General features: G+C 42.0%; 1 long non-coding RNA gene across 1 annotated transcript in view; it reads left to right on the plus strand.

The window, feature by feature from the left end:
- The first annotated feature begins 593 nt into the window (after positions 1-593).
- Positions 594-15810, plus strand: part of LOC126249731 (uncharacterized) — a 181111-nt gene continuing 165894 nt past the window's right edge. Inside the window, exon 1 of the long non-coding RNA XR_007545649.1 lies at positions 594-677. This is a non-coding gene — a long non-coding RNA (uncharacterized LOC126249731). The remainder of the gene's footprint in view (positions 678-15810) is intronic.

Here is a 15810-nt window from a genome sequence, read left to right on the forward strand (position 1 = left end):
TTTTATTTTTTTTTTAAGAATGCTTGCGTGCTTCGCATATTTGTTTGTAAAGGTGTGACTGGAATACCGTTCTATATTTCGACTTCCTTTAAAAATATAGAAGGTAAGTCAAGTACCGGTACCAGTAATTTAAATAAAAACAAGTCATGTTGCCTCTGTGATATAGGCCTACGCTAAGACAAATTATTCTGAGACGTGACGTGTTATAAATATATTTAAAAAAAAGGAAATAGAAGAACGGTGCTGACCACGACCCAAGCTCAATAAAAATTAAATACGCAATCAGTGGGTCTCATCATTCCACGGCACAGTAGAAGAATTTCACTACGCCGTATGTCATGAATAATATCGCTTCACTAGTGTGAAATTCAGGCCATGTATGCCTATATGGAGTTGTAACAGATAACATACCATATCCTTGTATCCGCCAATGTACTTTTGTGAATACATATTGACAGTAGGAATGCAAATTGTCTGTAACTTTTCAGTACATGAGATTTTTAAATTTCTTTGACAGTTGTAATACTTCTTTGTGAAGTTTATTTATTTGTTATTAGTAATGTAGATCATAATTTTCTTACAGTAAAGCATATCGTGATGTAGGACAAGCCAATTAAACAATTATTGTAAAATGGTGATGATGGTACATACTTCGCTTAGGAGAATACAAATAAGAGGTATAGACAAAAACATAAAGGTATAAGATACAACAGTTTAAATTATCTTACTAAGCATAAATACATATAAGTGCATAATGAATGAAAATTTATATCACTAAGAAAGAATGTACATGTTTTGCATAGTTATCATTATCAAGAATATTCCATATAGATGGGTCTCTACTAGAGATTATATTTGTATTAACAAATTTTGTTCACATAGTGCACACACAGAGCAAAATTACATGTCACACATTATAGTTAAAACAGAAAGTTTGAAAGATACATGAGACAAATAAGGAAATGAAAACAAAAACAATTATTGATTATTATGGTGACACTTGACACAGATGGATTAGCGGTATTACAAATTATGGCACATCAGATGCCATGTACTGTAGGACAGTGTTCCTTTTCTTTTATAGTTATAGAGAGTAGTTTAAATATTGCTTTTTACAGCATTTTCTGTTTTATTGCTGTAATTATTGTCAAAACACACTGGTATATTCGGATTATCGTTGACTGATTTTGCAATTTCAGCCATCTTGCAATTTTCTTTGAAAGGTAAGCTATAGATGAGCATCGTATTTCTCCAACACTGTTCGTCTCATTATATACTTATTCATGGCAATATAAGACCAATAGTAAACTTCATAATCAGTTTTTGCTGCTGTCGAGATTAGCTAGTAACTGACACATCATTCACAGGTCTTTGTAAGACCTACCACTAAGAATCCTGGCGGGGATGTGACTGACTTACTGACCTTTCCTTCAGCGGAGCGCTAACACATTGAACGTTACTGTTAGCACTGACTTTCGTAGGTGATCTGAACGAAATAACTATGCCCTCGTTATTTATTTCCTTTACTGCAAACTATTGCTCCTGATTATATTTTTTTTATCTTTCAGCGTTAGTTCAAATTTCAAGCGATTGTCATATGCATGCCCTAGAAAATCGAGAAAGCAACCAAGTAGGCTTTTCTGCAGATCTTATTTAAAATGTCTAAAAATCAGGTGTTTTTTTTTCTTTTTTTTTTTTTTTTTAAGTGACTGTTCACAAATCGTAAAGGGATCTGATGAGGCATTATGTCTTTATAACAAGATGAAAAATACCTCCAGTGATGAGTGTTGTAGAGAAAGAGGAATGGATTCACATTCAGATGATCATCCAGATTCTTATGCAAGAAACGTTTCTTTGAAAATGCCACGATCGATTTGCAGTCCAGTTCTATCAATTTTCCTGGGGAATCCGAACGCCAATGGAATTCTCAGAGATAGTGGAAAAAAAATCCTGAACTTTTTGATGGCATCTTATTATTTGACGATAAAGTTTTGTTAACAACCAGAACTATCATCAATTTAACAAAAAGTAAAAAAAAAATCCTCTGTAATATGACACCAATGACTGGTGAACGCCATATTAATAAAATACTTCAGAGCTTTTAGTTGCCTATTGTTTTTATAAGTGGTACAATACTGCGTGTCTCATATTTATTTATTTTCTCTAGACTGGTCTGTGGAGCTTGAGTGTATTTGGAGAGCGATATCATGGAACCATCAACTGCTTTGTTTCCTGACTACTAGTTTCTGCCAAGTGACAATCATTAAGTTACAGTTTAACGTTACATCAAGTCTGAGGAAAGTTTTTTTGACTTCAAACATACAATCGATTTTTAGTGACAGCATCTGCCACATACATGCCTCATATATTTTCCAGCAGTCAGCAAGTGCAAAACGCGAAATTCTATTACGTTATTAATCATATTGTCTCGCTAAAGTCGTACCACGTTTAGAAATCGATTTCTGTTACCCTATAAATTTGGCCAAGAGCGTAGCATACATACATGTCGGTTCTTGAGTTTGTTATTCATTCACTGAAGACTAAAAACTGTAATAGGAAAGAAGATTAAGTCTTAGCCTCCCATCGATGACTGAGTGGTTCGAGGTGGAATATATGCTCGGTTAGAGTAATGACGTAGGAGGAAACAGGCCCTATCCTTTCCAAAGGAACTATTCTGGCAACTGCCTTTACTGATTTATAGGAACGACAGAAAACCTAAACTGGATGGTCACGCAAGAATTTTCACCTTACCAAATGCGAATCTACATTTACACCCATAGTCTGAAAAACACCGTGAAGTGCATGGCATAAGGTACTTCCCATAGCACATACTAGGATTTCTGTATGTTCCGTTTGTGTATGGAGAGTGGTGAGATTGACCGCTGAAATGCCTCTGTGCGCACTGTAAAAAGTCAGATCTTTTCTTCGGGCTTCCTACGGAAACGATGCGTAAAGGACTGTAACATATTCCTAGATATTTCATTTAATACTGCTTCTTGAAAGTTGGTGAGCAGGCTTTTGCACGATAATTGGGACTTACCTTCAAGCTTCTGCAAGTTCAGGTTTTTCAACATCTCTTTGATGCCCTCCCTTGGGTCAAACAAGTCCGTGACTTTTTGTGCTGTTCTTTTATCTACTTGTTAAGTATACCTTCTTCATCGTTTCTGGGATAGGAATTACACACTTGATTAGTGTTCATGATGGGGCCCCTTAGGGATATGGCGGCTAAGGAGGGGAAGAAATCCAGGGTGCACTCCATGTGCATTCCGGGTGGAGTCATTCCTGATGTGGAAAGGTTCCTTCCGGATGCCATGAAGAGCACAGGTTGCAGCCAGCTGCAGGTGGTGGCACATGTCGGCACTAATGACGTGTGTCGCTTTGGATCTGAGGAAATTATCTCTGGATTCCAGCGGCTATCTGATTTGGTGCAGGCTGCCGGTCTTGCTTACGAGATGAAGGCAGAGCTCACCATCTGCAGCATCGTTGACAGAACCGACTGCGGACCTTAGGTGCAGAGCCGGGTGGAGGTTCTGAATCAGAGGCTCAGACGGTTTTGCGACCATGTTGGCTGCAGATTCCTTGACTTGGGCCATAGGGTGGTGGGGGTTTCGGGTTCCGCTGAATAGGTCAGGAGTTCACTACACCCAGCTGGCGGCTACACGGGTAGCGGAGGCTGTGTGGCGTGGACTGGGCGGTTTTTTAGGTTAGAAGGCCTCGGGAAAGTACGGGGTGGGCAGCAATCTCAAAGGGTGCATGACAAATACAGGACGTGCTTAGAACAAGAAACAGTCGGAATTGTAGTTGTAAATTGTTGCTCCGAAAGTCCCTGAGCTTAAAGCGCTAATAGAAAGCACAGAAGCTGAAATCGTTATAGGTACAGAAAGTTGGCTAAAGCCTGAAGTAAGTTCTGCAGAAATTTTTACGAAGTCTCAGACGGTGTTCAGGAAAGATAGATTAGGCAGAATTGGTGGTAGTGTGTGTCTGTCAGTAGTGGTTTATCTTGTAGTGAAGTCGAAGTAGATACTTCGTGCGAATTGGTATGGGTGAAGGTTATACTTAACAGCCGAACTAAGTTAATAATTGGCTCCTCCTACCGACCCCCAGACTCCGATGATATAGTTGCTGAACAGTTCAGAGAAAATTTGAGTCTCGTAACAAATAAATACCCCACTCATACGGTTATAGTTGGTGCGGACTTCAACCTTCCCTCGATATGTTGGCAAAAATACTTGTTCAAAACCGGTGGTAGGCAGAAAACATCTTCCGAGATTGTCCTAAATGCTTTATCCGAAAATTATGTCGAGCAGTTAGTCCACGAACCCACGCGAATTGTAAATGGTTGCGAAAACACACTTGACCTCTTAGCCACAAACAATCCAGAGCTGATAGAGAGTATCATGACTGATACAGGGATTAGTGATCACAAGGTCGTTGTAGCTAGGCTCAATACCGTTTCTTCCAAATCCACCAGAAACAAACGAAAATAATTTTATTTAAAAAAGCGGATAAAGTGCCAATAGAAGCCTTCCTAAGAGACAATCTCCATTCCTTCCGAACTGACTATGCAGATGTAGACGAGATGTGGCTCAAATTCAGAGATACAGTAGCAACAGAAATTGAGAGATTCATACCTCATAAATTGGTAAGAGATGGAACTGATTCCCCGTGGTATAAAAAACAGGTCCGAACGCTGTTGCAGAGGCAACGGAAAAAGCATGCGAAGTTCAGAAGAACGCGAAATCCCGAAGATTGGCTAAAATTTACAGACGCGCGAAATTTGGCACGGACTTCAATGCGAGATGCCTTTAATAGGTTCCACAACGAAACATTGTCTCGAAATTTGGTAGAAAATCCGAAGAAATTCTGGTCGTATGTAAAGTACACAAGCGGCAAGACGCAGTCAATACCTTCGCTGCGCAGTGCCGATGGTACTGTTACCGACGACTGTGCCGCTAAAGCGGAGTTATTGAACGCAGTTTTCCGAAATTCCTTCACCAGGGAAGATGAATGGAATATTCCAGAATTTGAAACACGAACAGCTGCTAGCATGAGTTTCTTAGAAGTAGATACGTTAGGGGTTGCCAATCAACTCAAATCGATTTATACGGGCAAGTCTTTAGGTCCAGATTGTATACCGATTAGGTTCCTTTCAGATTACGCTGATACAATAGCTCCCCACTTAGCAATCATATACAACCGCTCGCTCACCGATAGATCTGTACCTACAGATTGGAAAATTGCGCAGGTCGCACCAGTGTTTAAGAAGGGTTGTAGGAGTAAATCATCTAACTACAGACCTATATCATTGACGTCGGTTTGCAGTAGGGTTTTGGAGCATATACTGTATTCAAACATTATGAATCACCTCGAAGGGAACGATCTATTGATACGTAATCAACATGGTTTCAGAAAACATCGTTCATGTGCAACGCAGCTAGCTCTTTATTCGCACGAAGTAATGGCCGCTATCGACAGGGGATCTCAAGTTGATTCCGTATTTGTAGATTTCCGGAAAGCTTTTGACACCGTTCCTCACAAGCGACTTCTATTCAAGCTGCGGACCTATGGGGTATCGTCTCAGTTGTGCGACTGGATTCGTGATTTCCTGTCAGGAAGGTCGCAGTTCGTAGTAATAGACGGCAAATCATCGAGTTAAACTGAAGTGATATCAGGTGTTCCCCAGGGAAGCGTCCTGGGACCTCTGCTGTTCCTGATCTATATAAATGACCTGGGTGACAATCTGAGCAGTTCTCTTAGGTTGTTCGCAGATGATTCTGTAATTTACCGTCTAGTAAGGTCATCCGAAGACCAATATCAGTTGCAAAGCGATTTAGAAAAGATTGCTGTATGGTGTGGCAGGTGGCAATTGGCGCTAAATAACGAAAAGTGTGAGGTGATCCACATGAGTTCCGAAAGAAATCCGTTGGAATTCGATTACTCGATAAATGGTACAATTCTCAAGGCTGTCAATTCAACTAAGTACCTGGGTGTTAAAATTACGAACAACTTCATTTGGAAAGACCACATAGATAATATTTTGGGGAAGGCGAGCCAAAGGTTGCGTTTCATTGGCAGGACACTTAGAAGATGCAACAAGTCCACTAAAGAGACAGCTTACACTACACTCGTTCGTCCTCTGTTAGAATATTGCTGCGCGGTGTTGGATCCTTACCAGGTAGGATTGACGGAGGACATCGAAAGGGTGCAAAAAAGGGCAGCTCGTTTTGTATTATCACGTAATAGGGGAGAGAGTGTGGCAGATATGATACGCGAATTGGGATGAAGTCATTACAGCAAAGACGTTTTTCGTCGCGGCGAGATCTATTTACGAAATTTCAGTCACCAACTTTCTCTTCCGAATGCGAAAATATTTTGTTGAGCCCAACCTACATAGGTAGAAATGATCATCAAAATAAAGTAAGAGAAATCAGAGCTCGAACAGGAAGGTTTAGGTGTTCGTTTTTCCCGCGCGCTGTTCGGGAGTGGAATGGTAGAGAGAGTGTATGATTTTGGTTCGATGAACCCTCTGCCAAGCACTTAAATGTGAATTGCAGAGTAGTCATGTAGATGTAGATTGGTTTTTTGTAACCGATCTCCTTTGTAGACTGGCTACATCGCAGCAATGAACTTAAGTGTGCTACCTATTTTACGTAAGATTAAAGCTATGAGGTAATTACATTTCAGATACACCCAGGCATTTTATGAGCTGACTGAGTCAAAGTGTGATTCTACTTTATTAGGATGCGCTAGATAAGAGGATATGGAACCAAATTTGGATGTGACATAGCTTCATGGTTGAGAAATGAGGATACATTAAGAGCGCTGGTAGAAGTGACCTGTGTATCAGTTTAACACGATGCTGCATGTTCGTGAATATTGCTGCCAGCGTACTGGAAGTTACACTGGATGTTCTCACGTAACGTGTCGGCGTGGCAGCATCTGTGAAATGTGGTAACAGTAAGGTTCTGCGAACTGTGAGTGGGTCTCGTGCGTCAGTGTAGCGTGCATTATCACAGCGGCGTATCATAGGACCACTTTCTTTTGACACTACAGTATAGTATGTTAGATATTGTTTCGAGGATTTGTGAATCATTTGGATGACAAGGAACTGACACTTAGCTGGTACCAGCAAGATGTGGCTACATGCCATTCATCTAAAGGGAGTATGACTGCAGTGGAATCATTTTTCCCTGAGAGAGTGATTTACAAAGGATTATGGCTGCCAAGGTCACCTGAAATGACCTCCGCCAAGTCTGGAGAAAAGAAGAAACCACGCACCATCGACGAGTTACGTGAGAACATCCGCCGTGAAATCCAGGCAGTCACGCCCACTACTCTAGTAGCAGCATTCACGAACTTGCGGCGCCGTGTTCAACTGTGTATACGTGTGGTGAAGGTCACTTCCACCACACCTTCATTTCTCAATCCTAAAATTATATCATGTATAAATTTAATTTCATATCCTTTTTTAATAAGATTTTTATAACGCTTTTCCTGGGGCCCCGTACGAATGGGATGCCCGTCATTAATATTCTCTGCCAGGTCATTAATACATAAAATGATCAGGCAAGGTCCCAGCACGTTTCCTGTTTCAAGTTACTACTACATCTGTCAGTCACTCTCCATCTAAGATTATTTGCTGTGTCCTCCCTACCAAGATTTCTTCAATGCTGTCACAAATTTCGTTTGCTACCTCACATGCTGATACATTCTTTAATATGCGTTGGTGTTGTATTCAGTCCGATGCACTTCGGAAATCAGGAAATACTGCATCCACCTGGTTGCCGCCCATGGCTTTCAGGATGTCATATGAGACGAGCACAAGTCTCATTTTTCACGACATGTGATTGCGAAATCCATGTTGGTTGGCATGGAGGAGGTTATTCTGTTCTAGCTACCTCATTACGTTTGAGATGAGCATATGTTCTATAGTTCTCCAACGGATGGATACTGGCGTCATCGGATGGCTGCAGTTTTGTGGGTCACTACTGGTGATCGGGTGACCTGTGCTTTCTTCCAACCAGTGGGCATAGCTTTTTTTGTTGTAGGCATCTAATGTATATTATAGTTAAAACAGGGGCTACTGAGCTACAAATTCCCTACAATATCTTGACAGGGATGCCATCAGGCCCCGGATCCCTTCTTGAATTTTTGAGACTTCGGCTGTTTCTAAATTCCACTCGTACTGATATCTGTATCACTCATCTTTTGCATTGGTGCAAAATTAAACTGGGCCAGTAATCCTGTATCTAACTTGGTAAAGTAACATTTTAAAACGGAGTTCAACACGTCTGCCTTTGCTTTCCCATCCTCAGTTTCGATTCCTGTGTCAGTCACAGGTATTTGGATATGAGTATTGGTATCGCACTGTCAAGGATTTTGAGCGAGGCCTTTCGATAAAATTCTGCTACAATAGATACTGAACGCTTCACAAAATGCCGAGTTTCATTTAAAATCTCACTGTTTGTAGTTCTATGCTTTGTTTTGCACCTACTGTATAGCAGTCACTTTTTTAGAAGTTCCCCTCCAAGGGCTGTACACCAAGGAGGGTACCTACATGCATATCGATCCAGTATGCCCCTCCCACGGTAGGTTCGAGTCCTCGCGCGCGCGCGCGCGCGCGCGCGCGCGCGCGCGTGTGTGTGTGTGTGTGTGTGTGTGTGTGTGTGTGTGTGTGTGTGTGTGTGTGTGTGTGTGTGTCGTTCTTAGCATAAGTTAAAGTAGTGTGTAAGTCTAGGGACCAATGACCTCAGCAGTTTGGTCCATTAGGAATTCACACAGATTTGAACATTTGAACAATCCATTGTGTGGTAAACTATTGATCTAAACTTGAGTCCAGTTCCTCTACATACTCCCATCCTGAGACAAACATTTGCTGTTCCTCGTTGAGATATGAGACTACAGCCTCATTATCTAGTTTACAGAACAAGCAAATATTTCTACTTCTTTCAGTTGTCTTTTGTACTTTGGTATGGTACAACTGCCTCATGTTCACTAATACCCGTTTCAGTGTAAACAACCTCAAAGAGGTGAGGTCTATATGACGCCTATAGACATAATATACAAGGAATAGACAAAACTATGAAAACACCGCGAGAAATGCGTGCTTGAGCATAAATGTAGATGCTAGTCAAGCCGGCAGGTGGCGCTGTTAAACTTGACTCCGAACGGCACCTTAGCAATGCCGTCAGTATGTTGTAACTGTCAGTCGTAGTCAGAAGGGTGTTCTGTGTAGTTGTGAATGCATTATGTCGGAGCTAATGTGGACAAATTGGTGGTGCGTGGTGCTCGTATGGTGGTTGTTCCCGTAACGAAGTGTTTGGTGTTTGAAGAGACAAAATATCGAAGATTTATACCGGATACAGGGAGAGCGGAAAACAGTTATCCGCTAAGTCAAAGGCGGACGAAAGTATGTGTTACGTGATCGTAACAGACGGTCATTGGAAGATGATTGTGACGAAAAATAAGAGGACGACAGCTGCAGAAGTTACTGAAGAACTGATTGTCGCATCAAGAAACCTGTCAGCACCAAAATAACACGAAAGGAGCTCCATAAGTGGCGAATTGCATTGCGAGTTGAAATTGCTAAAAACACGTTAGTGATGCAAATACTCATAACAAGAAAACGTGGTGATGAAGCTATAAAACCTGGAATGTGGGCAATGAAAGAAAGTCATTTGGTCAGATAAGTCTTCTTCCAGACAGTTTCCAACTTCTGACCAAGTTTATGTCTGGTATACGCCGTCCTAAGGCTATGATGCAGACTGCTTGCTGCCAAGAGTGAAACATGGCAGGCTTTGGTGGTGATTTGGGCAGCCATACTGTGGTACTGCATGGGGCCCAAGGGTACTCTGTATTTGTTCCCAATGATGATTCTGAGTTTCAAGACGACAGGGTCCCTGTTCACACAGTTCACATCGTCCAGGACTGATTTTGTGAGGACTAGGATGAATTGTCGCATCTCCCCTGGTCACCACAGTCAAGAGATCTCAATATTATTGAGCCTTTGTGGTCTGAATTGGAGAGAATTGTGCGTGGTCGCTATTCACCTTCATGATCGTTACCTGAACTTGCCACTATTTTGCAGAAATAATGGAATAAGAATCCCTTGAAACCATACAGGACCTGTATTTATACATTCCAAAACGATTGGAAGCTGTTTTGAATGCCATTGGAATCCCTACATCGAATTGCACGAGGTAATACGTTGTATTTCTTCATAATGTTTTGGTGCTGACAGGATTCTTAGGTGCAACATTCGTTCTGCATGACTGCAGTAGGTTATCACTACCAGTTCTGGCCAAGATAAGGAACTTACCTCAAGGTCACTGATAAGGACTTCCAGTGTCAGGTTACACACTTGAGTGATGTATATTCGAGGTCACCCACACTCCCCTCCCTCCAGGTTACCACGGGTAAGTGTTTACTGTCATCCAGAAGAACCACTACGCCCTCCCCTCACCTACGCCTCTCCTCCCACCCCTACTGGACCAATGATATTCAAACACCTCCTCCCTCTCCTCATCTGTTGTAACTGGGGCACTTCTGTGGGTGGCTTCACTCTGGAGCTGTACAGCATAGAGAGAGAATCAAGCTGTGTCTATTTGTTAGTAACAAATTAATGTTATTGTAATTGCATTAAGTCATGTCACTCGAGGCCTACTTGTTAATAACAAATTAAAGTTAATATTACATGATTTTTGTCATTCAAGGCACCAGCAAAGACCACACCCAGGCAGATATATAAGTGCTCACATTAATCCACAATTTTACATATTATTCCAAAATTTTATGTATTTTATTCAATTACACGAGTTATGTCCCACTGCTCTTGATGTCATGTCAACATCGTGGTGCATCAACGTCATGCTGCTCTCATCCAATCACAATGAAGCATGTTTATCCAAAAGTATCCAAATTATTTATAGTAAGTGTCTCGGACTGAGAGCAAATCGCATAATTTGCTGTAACACACCACAAAAATGCTAAAAATGTTAGGTATGTGGTGAATAGATATAGATTCGATGGGTAATCGTAGCTGTTTGTGTACCACTCCATGCTGACACTAACGCTGCATGGTGGAACTGTAACACATTTTCGCATAGGTCATTAGGTTAGTAACACATCTGGGAAGGCTGTGTTTCAGCCAGCTATAGCTGCTAGTGCAAAATAACGCATTTCCCTAATATTAATTATTTTGGAAGTAGCAGTGTGGCTGTTTTCAGTGATCCATTAGATCATCTACAAAACCCCTGTCAGTATCACTGTTTGTGTAATCGATTTTCCACATTAAATAATAAATTAAAATTGTAGGCATATAGTGCATTGTTTTATGACTCATTACAGGTCGTGGTTATAAGTTTTTACGTAGAGTATCAATGTGTGATAGTGCATCATGCTGTTACCAGATTTTTCATTAAAACTACAATCTTCCACAACATGTACACTTCCAGCTAAAGTACGACACTTACATATTATAATTTTAGATGTCATATCCAGAAAAGATATTCGACATATAAGCTCGTATTACTTCCCAGTAGACAAAAATGTATGTAGAAAATTCTACATACACGAAAATTTTCGTAGACAATGGTCTAAGTCTGCTCAACACATTGCCTCCTTTATGTATCAGAAAGGCAATATTTATTCTATATCGTTACCAGCAAGACAGTCAGGCCACTCATTTGCATTATCAGAATTGCTGTCAATATGTTGTGGTCTTCAGTCCTGAGACTGGTTTGATGCAGCTCTCCATGCTACTCTATCCTGTGCAAGCTTCATCATCTCCCAGTACCTACTGCAACCTACATCCTTCTGAATCTGCTTAGTGTATTTATCTCTTGGTCTCCCTCTACGATTTTTACCCTCCACGCTGCCCTCCAATGCTAAATTTGTGATCCCTTGATGCCTCAAAACATGTCCTACCAACCGATCCCTTCTTCTAGTCAAGTTGTGCCACAAACTTCTCTTCTCCCCAATCCTATTCAATACCTCCTCATTAGTTACGTGATCTACCCACCTTATCTTCAGCATTCTTCTATAGCACCACATTTCGAAAGCTTCTATTCTCTTCTTGTCCACACTAGTTATCGTCCATGTTTCACTTCCATACATGGCTACACTCCATACAAATACTTTCAGAAACGACTTCCTGACACTTAAATCTATACTTGATGTTAACAAATTTCTCTTCTTCAGAAACGATTTCCTTGCCATTGCTAGTCTACATTTTATATCCTCTCTACTTCGACCATCATCAGTTATTTTACTCCCTAAATAGCAAAACTCCTTTACTACTTTAAGTGTCTCATTTCCTAATCTAATTCCCTCAGCATCACCCGATTTAATTTTACTACATTCCATTATCCTCGTTTTGCTTTTGTTGATGTTCATCTTATATCCTCCTTTCAAGACACTGTCCATTCCGTTCAACTGCTCTTCCAAGTCTTTTGCTGTCCTTATTCTTAATATGAGCAAAAAACCCACAGGGAAGGTGGTGTGTTTGATAGCCATACTAATACATCCAACACCATTAACTTGGCGGACGAAACAACTAGATGGATAGATAACCATACGCTTCCACCATTAACAAATGCTTCGTTAAAACAGCATTCTTGTAAGAATATGCACACCATACTGAGTTGCTTATGACGAATACACTCCTGGAAATTGAAATAAGAACACCGTGAATTCATTGTCCCAGGAAGGGGAAACTTTATTGACACATTCCTGGGGTCAGATACATCACATGATCACACTGACAGAATCACAGGCACATAGACACAGGCAACAGAGCAGGCACAATGTCGGCACTAGTACAGTGTATATCCACCTTTCGCAGCAATGCAGGCTGCTATTCTCCCATGGAGACGATCGTAGAGATGCTGGATGTAGTCCTGTGGAACGGCTTGCCATGCCATTTCCACCTGGCGCCTCAGTTGGACCAGCGTTCGTGCTGGACGTGCAGACCGCGTGAGACGACGCTTCATCCAGTCCCAAACATGCTCAATGGGGGACAGATCCGGAGATCTTGCTGGCCAGGGTAGTTGACTTACACCTTCTAGAGCACGTTGGGTGGCACGGGATACATGCGGACGTGCATTGTCCTGTTGGAACAGCAAGTTCCCTTGCCGGTCTAGGAATGGTAGAACGATGGGTTCGATGACGGTTTGGATGTACCGTGCACTATTCAGTGACCCCTCGACGATCACCAGTGGTGTACGGCCAGTGTAGGAGATCGCTCCCCACACCATGATGCCGGGTGTTGGCCCTGTGTGCCTCGGTCGTATGCAGTCCTGATTGTGGCGCTCACCTGCACGGCGCCAAACACGCATACGACCATCATTGGCACCAAGGCAGAAGTGACTCTCATCGCTGAAGACGACACGTCTCCATTCGTCCCTCCATTCACGCCTGTCGCGACACCACTGGAGGCGGGCTGCACGATGTTGGGGCGTGAGCGGAAGACGGCCTAACGGTGTGCGGGACCGTAGCCCAGCTTCATGGAGACGGTTGCGAATGGTCCTCGCCGATACCCCAGGAGCAACAGTGTCCCTAATTTGCTGGGAAGTGGCGGTGCGGTCCCCTACGGCACTGCGTAGGATCCTACGGTCTTGGCGTGCATCCGTGCGTCGCTGCGATCCGGTCCCAGGTCGACGGGCACGTGCACCTTCCGCCGACCACTGGCGACAACATCGATGTACTGTGGAGACCTCACGCCCCACGTGTTGAGCAATTCGGCGGTACGTCCACCCGGCCTCCCGCATGCCCACTATACGCCCTCGCTCAAAGTCCGTCAACTGCACATACGGTTCACGTCCACGCTGTCGCGGCATGCTACCAGTGTTAAAGACTGCGATGGAGCTCCGTATGCCACGGCAAACTGGCTGACACTGACGGCGGCGGTGCACAAATGCTGCGCAGCTAGCGCCATTCGACGGCCAACACCGCGGGTCCTGGTGTGTCCGCTGTGCCGTGCGTGTGATCATTGCTTGTACAGCCCTCTCGCAGTGTCCGGAGCAAGTATGGTGGGTCTGACACACCGGTGTCAATGTGTTCTTTTTTCCATTTCCAGGAGTGTAGACAGTCATCCATTAGAACAACAAGAGACAGTCCATAACACGAATGACAGTATCACTGTTTGTGTAATGAAGTTTGAGGTTAAATAATTAAAACAATAGGCATACAGTACATACTTTTGTAACCCATTATCGGTCCTTGTTACCTTTTCTTTAAGTAGAGTATCGAGGTATAGCAGTTCATCCTGCCATAACTGAACATTCGATTTAAACTAGTCTTCCACTATATGCGCACATCCAACTAAAATATAACGTCCATGAATTCTAATTTTAGGAATCATAACAGGAAAAGACGTCATGATCAACATATAAGCTCGTATTACCCCCCAGCAGACAAACTGCAGAGTGGCTTGAGGACTACATATACAAAACTTTTAATAGATAGTGGTCTCAGTCTGCTTGACACATTGCCTCCTTTACGTACAAGGAAGTTATAATTTGCTCCATATCTCTTCCAGCAAGACTTTCAATCCTGTCGAGAGGTTTAGCTATTTAATATCTCTAGAATTTTCTCATATTCTTAACACTAACAAAAAACTTATGGGTGGGAATAGTATCCTACACTGATTTGCTGACAACGAATAGGCAGTCATCTACCAAAAAGTAGTCCGCATCACCGTCTGGTAGTTTACCAATAGATTTCCAGGTTAGATAATTAAAAATTATAGACATACAGATTATATTTTTATAAACAATTAGCAGCTCTGAATACACGAAATGTATGTACATATACACAGGTAAACAGTATTTATTTTAATTCTCAGGAAGCTTGCTGGATTAGATTTCAGTCTGTCTTAGTATTCATAAATGTGTAGGACCAACACTGGAAGTGTGTCTTAGCATAGCAGTATGATCAGAATGACCACCACCAAAAACAAATGCTCTTTACTGATGATGATTTTTAATACTAATAGCAAAAACCTTTGGGTGGAGATCATGACAACAATACCAGTCAAGTGATATGGTCATACCTTCTAAATGAGATTGGACTTTCAATCCAGTTAAACTATTTTGGATGAGCTGTGTGGTGGAAACCTCAGGAAGATGAGGTAGTAGTTTGTAGACCTAGTGCTACTCTGTAAAGCTAAAACGCATACTTGGTAGTTTACATTTATTAAAGTATCACCTATGATGTCTATAAAAAATATGAGATGCTACTACCAAGTGGACGACAGCCCATACCCAACAACCATGTGGTAGGAAGTGATAATGCTACCGTAGCATAGAGGGGTGTTATGTGTATAGATGACTCTGATATGGCTTTAAATAGAACTAAGTCGTGTATTTTGAGAAAAATAATATGCACAATCTAGACTTAGGTCCTCAGTCCAGCACTTATGCATCATCTTTAGTAGTACATGTGATATTTTTGTGTGTGCATGGTGTTACCCAAAAGAAATACTAAAGGTGGAAATTCACTTCAAAGTCGACCAGGTCAACCTGTAGCAAGAGTATAATGGATTATCTTTTAGAAAGAAATAATATATGGAGGTAAAATATTAAACATTAAAACCATAGGACAGGGACAGGAGGTCACAGGCTGGCAGATGAAGCTATCATACGACCCTGTCGAAACAGTAGTGCCGGGCATAACCTTCCACACAGTGCCAATGACATATGGACAGTACCTACGTTGACTGCATCTTCGAATGTCTCTCTCTCCTACATGCGTTCACTCTCCTCCGAAACACTCACTTGTATATGTGTCAAAAGCAGTAAATTTCACACAACT

This window comes from Schistocerca nitens, chromosome 3, assembly GCF_023898315.1.
Source record: "Schistocerca nitens isolate TAMUIC-IGC-003100 chromosome 3, iqSchNite1.1, whole genome shotgun sequence".
Classification (NCBI taxonomy): Eukaryota; Metazoa; Arthropoda; class Insecta; order Orthoptera; family Acrididae; genus Schistocerca; species Schistocerca nitens.